We start from the raw sequence: 6,709 nt of genomic DNA, 5'->3' as shown, positions 1-6,709 counted from the left end.
TTTCTGGCAGGCTGCTATTAAAAAAATCTCTCATGTATACAATTCAGCCTACAAAAGCGAATCTGTGAGTCATAGTTGGGTGAATATGAATTATGTGGAGTTGACAAAACAAAACTAGATGAAGTGCGTTTCGATTTTTTTCTTTCATTTTATCTAAACTTCATGTAAGCAAGATACCCAAAAAATGAAAATTCATTGTCGGAACAGTACGGAAAAATGAAGGCATTACAAACATTATGTATCAGATTATCTTATACGGTATTGAATACGTTATAACGAGTTTCGGTTTTCATCTTGATGGCCTACATGATAACCCTGATCTTGAAAATATTCCATTGTAAAGGCTTTCATGTTCATAGTTCACCATTCTTCCCTACGTGGTTTTCAATGATGTATCTAGCATACAAGAGCAACGGTTTTCCAACGCCCGCTTCAACAGTTCGATTGCGCAATGTTCTAAAACTTTACCGATATGGTTTCGTATGTCATGGTAGCAACACCAGTTTCGTTCTAGAGCTGCTGAAAGCATGCGACGATTGAATTGGAGGTATGGTTGGAAGACTTACCTTAGTGTGCCCTTCGGTGGGATAGCGGTAAGTCATCGGATTTACAACACTAAAATGAGTCTCCTCACTGGGCACAGCAAATACCCTGATGCCATTTTGCTATAAGAAAAAAACACGCACACATAACAACTCCTTGGTCAACAGTGAACCCGTGTCCTGCTGCTATAGTATCCAGTGGAGATCCTTTTTAATTGTGTCGTATATTGTTTCCTGGTGCACGTGGGAAACTTTTGCAACTACGTTTTGTATTCGTGAATTTTTACTTGTCGCAAGACGTTGCACTTTTCTTTACCAAAATTTGTTACAGTTCTCTTTTTAGGTGGTCCTGGTACCACAAGTTGACTCGAACTCTTTTTGCCTTCGAATGCTGTTAAGTACAAGAGATATTTTGGTCTTATAAATTTTAAAATCTCGATGTGAACGCATCTTTATAATTGATTCTGTGAATCTGTTCCGACGGAAAGATTGTAACATATCCCTCCAAAAAGTGACCAGTTTTCGGTGGTATCACACGATCTGCGAAACGCTAAACAGCATCAAAAAGTCGTCTCTATATATCTCGTTCCACAGCTAATTTGGCCTGGCATGTCGGAGGCGTTATTATGTGATGGTCAATCCACTATTTAATTATAGTAGCCGAAGAGAGTTGGTGATGAATGGTGCTGACTAGCTACCTTCTATTTGGTTTATAACTTTTAAATTTGTGAGAGCAAGTATATATAGTTCTTGAGTAACTTCACGTGAAGTTAAAAAGAAAGATAAAAACCGCCGCAACTTTATATTGGCTGTGATCAGGGGGGTAGCGAAGGGGAGGGGGTTTGGGGGATAAACCCCCCGCCATGGACCCAAACCTTTTAGACAAGTTCAGTTCCCACCTGTGAAGTTTCATAAAGATCTGTGATTGCATGGCAGATAATTTCACCACAACAAATGCAACAAATGGTCGAATGGAAATTTCTGATTGAACACTTTTAATATAGCAAGTTTTGTCAGAACCAGAGAAATACAATCGAATATCTATGAAAGTCTCAAACGTCTGTTCGTTCTTGCCAGGACATCTACAACACAGTTTGGTTCAACTTTAATATCACGGTGAATGTATAATGAGGCCAGGACATTCAATCGATCTTCAATGGTGGTATTTCTCAAATACGTTTTGAGTCTTCTGAGAGTTGAAAATGAACGCTCCACTGAGCTGGTTGACACAGGCAGCGTGGCAAATACTTTCAACAGTCTAGAAATGACTGGGAACATTTCTGCATTGCACATTGCATATGCATCTATAACATTTTTGGTCTGTTGTTTACAAGTGATTTGTACCAAACCCTAAGTTCACCTACTGCAGCTAGTAAAGTGCTGTCAGTGTCAGCCTTGTGTATATTGACCAACTCTTTAATTTGATCACATTGTTGTGCTGTAGGTTTTGACCGTTCTGTGGTAGATCCTGATGATAGTAAACACATGAAGTTTGTAAGGAGAGTTTTGTGACTGGACAGTCGGTCACATATTCGTGAAAGAAAGTGATCAACAAGTGGTACAAATACAACAATACGAAAATACTCCTCAGAGCTAGTGGTTTGTGGGTTAGCACGGTACATCTGTCTTTTAGCCTGCCTTGGCATTATGATGTCAATTTGAAGCTCACTACACAGAGTTTTAGTCTCACAGAAAATGTTTTTAAATTCATTCACAGTATTATTTTTGAGTGAACGCATTAAATCTTCCACTATTTCTGAGTGATGCATCGCAGCACCTAAATCAATCTTCTGTTGCTGCAGTAAGTTGCACAGAGGTAAACTAAAGGAAAACAATTTAGAAATGGTAAGTAGAGTGATGATGAATTCTGGCTGTGTTATAGAACACAACAATTGATTGGCTTGCGTGGCAGAATCCTTGTCTTGCCAACCCGATATGGTCTCAAGGGCATCTGCAACTGCATGGATTAATTCTAGAAAGACAATGACTGAGTCATGCCTTTCAACCCATCGGGTGGGGCAGAGACCTTTCAAACATTTTTTTTTCGATTCAGGTGCTTTATTCTCCACCGAAAGAGCCAAAACGTGCTTTCGTTTGGGTGTATTGAGAAAGTTTTCAATGCTAGAAATTACTCCCATGCAATTTCGCACAGGAACTTCTTTATAAGCATCAGAAATTGCCAAATTGTCCCAGTGTACATAGGGTGCAAGTGGGAATTTATCAGTTATGTGTCTCTGGACACTACTGAATTTCCCACTCATAGAGGCAGCACCGTCGTACCTTTGTCCTGGCAGGTAAGCCATGTCAATACCATATTTTGTCACATTGGTTATGAAAGCATCAGCCAAGTTTCTGCCTGTCGCATCATAAACAGGTATAAATTGCAAAAAATCTTCTCTCTTTGCAACAGAGTTGTCATTGGCATCCAAATATCTAACACAGCGAAACTGTTCAATGCCTAAAATATCTGTTGTTTCATCAGCTATTATTGAGAAACACTTTGCAGCATTAACCCTGTTGACCAAAGCATCAAGAACATGAGTATTACAGGCATTGATGATTTCATTTTGAATTTGAGGACTCAGATACGTAGCATTCCTCTTTGTTCTCTTAAGGCTTGCTGAAAGCTTGACATCACCCTTTGCCCTGTAGTGCAAAATTCCTCGAAAATTCCCATTATTATTGATGGGTTCCTCATCAGTTTCACCAACAAACATTGGACCAGAATCATATTTTTCCCTCAAAGCTAAATCCTGTGAATAATACTGTCAATACAGTATCAATAATAGGCATTAAATATTGCCGGTTCTGTTCAATTTCTTGCTTGTAAGTTGCATCAAGCTACAAGTGCACAGATGAACTTGTGTTTACGATCTGTAGAAAATTGTTAGTTTTTTCCATTGCTGTCTTGGTGGTACTGTTTCAATTCATGTGCCTTGAAGTCTTCAACAGCCTTCTTCCAGTTTGTGTATGGAAATTTAACTAGTTGTTCCAATTTATGGCTTCCAACACCAACACCATCAGGACCAAAAAGACAGCAGTACTTGCAGAAAGCACCTTTTGCATGTTGACTGTAGAGTAGCCATCTCCACTGTGAAAGCCAACGATGCTGAAAACGCAGCTTTCTTGGACCACACTGGGGGAAAACATAATCACTCCCTGGCTTCCAGGCATTCTCAAGGAGGCATTTTTTGGTTTCAGCGTTTATCTAAAAGAGACAGAAAGACATGGTTCTGATTAAGTTATTTTGCACACAGGAAAGTTTGTTATGAGAGTACAATAACCTCGAAGAGAAAGGCTTAGAGCTGTACTTCACAGAGCAGGCCTAACATCCTGTGGCTGTAGGCCTACAATCACTAGCAATGAATATATTCAGTCTAAAACTCATCAGAGTGTTTGCATGATTTTTAATACAAAATTAATATAATGAGAAGTCGACTTACCTGTTTACCAATGCTGACATCATCAGAAATGTAATTTCCAATGTCCCAGACTGGACCTGAGGTGGTAGTGGCAGCACTGGTAGAAGGCCACTGTGATGACTCTGACAATTCAGTTGACAATTCTGATTCAACTTGATTGGCTGCAGCAGATTGCTGAGGTTCAGCCTCATGAATGGGTTTAAAGAACCCATGCAGTGTCTTTTGGTTTTTCAGGCTTGACATAGTGAATAATTGTTTATCGCAACTTCTGTTTGTCAACGTCACATTCACAGTACCATTGACTCTATCAATAGTGAATTATTCACTATAGATGGCGCCAAAGGCACTAGGTTAGTGCCATGATGCTGCCAGCCTGCCACGGTGCCACCCACTGTTTATTTGTGAAGTTAATTCTTGAAATCCAGGGAATCTGAACATACACTGTCCATGATATTTGAATACAGATTATAAACACTATACATATATTTTGCACTCTCCTGAGTGACTCTATATTTTATATGTTGATGACAGGACTGTAGGCCTACTTTGCTGGGCTTGATAATTTAAGTTATATATATAGGCCTATATATTTATTTATGATTGAAAAAATAAGACAAACACCTCAGTGTGGCATTCTGAAATTTGCCAAAAAGGTGGTCTCAGAATGCATAATTCAGGCTTTTCTTTTATGTTTTTATTAAAAAAAATTTCGGAGGCGCATGCCCCCGGCCCCTCTAGCATGGCTCTGAGCCTTGGGGCGCTTGCATTAAGCACTCAAACGACTACTACTCAAATGGCCATTTCTGGCTACGCCCCTGGCTGTGATTATCATGTGACTTGCTGATTTTCATATTCAAAATTGTTTTTATACAAAGTTATCAATCGTATAGTGAAATAAGATGCTTAAATATTAAGTTTACTTCTATTTAAAAATAAAACATGAAGATATCTCTGAAGAAGCAGTCGTTTGTGACATGTAATACATTCATTTTCTTTATCGCATAACACGGTATATTGAGCAAAGTTATAACAACAACAAAGTTAAACTAAATAATCTCCTCAAACATAAAACGTTTTACAGTATCTCTTTGTAAGAATATTTAGTTTGTTTGTGTGGTTTAAGCACAAACCTACACAATAGGCTATCCGTGCTCTGTCCATCAGGAGCACCAAAACCTGGATTCTAGTGTTGTAAGTTACAGACACATCGCTGTGCTGCTGGTTGGTTAGAACATTTTGTTTCGTAACTATATGATAATTTCAGTGTTGACAGAAAACTCTTTCGTAGCAACCAGCTTGTAATATTTTACTAGGTTATTTACAGGATATAATTTTACTGAATACAAACTTAGAACCCTACCCTGCATATATTTACTTTATTTGTAGAGGCTTTTCTCACTTATAGTAAGCTTTAAGTTCAAGTTCATATTAAAAAAAAAAGAAGTAGTTATTCTTTACTGTTTTTTGAACACACGTCTCTTACATTTAACATTTTCTTTTATGACTTAATTGTTTTACATATGTTTACATTGGACCAGGTTGGTCAAGGCGTTCGATTCGGAGGCCCGGCATGGCCAAGCGTGTTAAGGCGTGCGACTCGTAATCTGAGGGTCGCGGGTTCGCATCCCCGTCGCGCCAAACATGTTCGCCCTCCCAGCCGTGGGGGCGTTATAACGTTACGGTCAATCCCACTATTCGTTGGTAAAAGAGTAGCCCAAGAGTTGGCGGTGGGTGGTGATGACTAGCTGCCTTCCCTCTAGTCTTACACTGCTAAATTAGGGACGTCCAGCACAGATTACCCTCGAGTAGCTTTGTGCGAAATTCAAAAACAAACAAACAAACAAACGTTCGACTCGTAATCTGAGGGTCGCGGGTTCGAATCCCCTTCACACCAAACATGATCGCTCTTTCAGCCGTGGGGGCGTTATAATGTGACACACATTCTCACTATTCGTTGGATGAAAGAGTAGCCCAAATGCCTAGCTGCCTTCCTTGTCTTACGCTGCTAAATTAGGGACGGCCAGCGCAGACAGCCCTCGAGTAGCTCTGCGAGAAATTTAAAACAAACAATGTTCACATTATTCCTTGAAAGATTTGTGTTTTTTCAATATAACTTATTTTTAACGATTTCTCAATTCGAATATTATTCTAGTCTATCAGGTCGAAATATTGGATGGCTCTACGAAAAACAAAACAAAAAGTGAAACAAAGTTACTTCGTATTTTTTCTGACCGTTTTAAAAGTTCTACATCGTGTTTATTAACGTGATTTTATGGCTGACTTAACATTTACAATCCCGCTAACAGGATTTGTTTTTGTTTAATTAGGTGTTCGTTACGTTTCCAACATCTCACAATCTTAGAGTTTCTGTAATTGGATCAATGTTTCGTTACAGGGTTACCTATCTGTCGTCTCCAACTGCTGCCGTGCCCTAATTATGCTCATTTTAGGATAAGATGCAAGTTCAATCACACTAGGATTAACATTAGCAAAATTTGAGATGTAAAATAATTGATTTCAAACTTGATTATACGAACGTTTTTTCCTCATATTTTTGCCCGGCGTGGCCAGATGGTTAAGGCACTCGACTCGTAATCTGAGGGTCGCGGGTTCGAGTCCCCGTCGCACCAAACATGCTCGCCCTTTCAGCCGTGAGAACGTTATAATATGACAGTCAATCCCACTATTCGTTGGTAAACGAGTAGCCCAAGAGTTGGCGGTGGGTGGCGATGACTAACTGTCTTC

This window comes from Tachypleus tridentatus, chromosome 11, assembly GCF_004210375.1.
Source record: "Tachypleus tridentatus isolate NWPU-2018 chromosome 11, ASM421037v1, whole genome shotgun sequence".
NCBI lineage: Eukaryota > Metazoa > Arthropoda > Merostomata > Xiphosura > Limulidae > Tachypleus > Tachypleus tridentatus.
The sequence above is the reverse complement of the archived record's forward strand: the minus strand, read 5'-3'. Positions refer to the sequence as shown.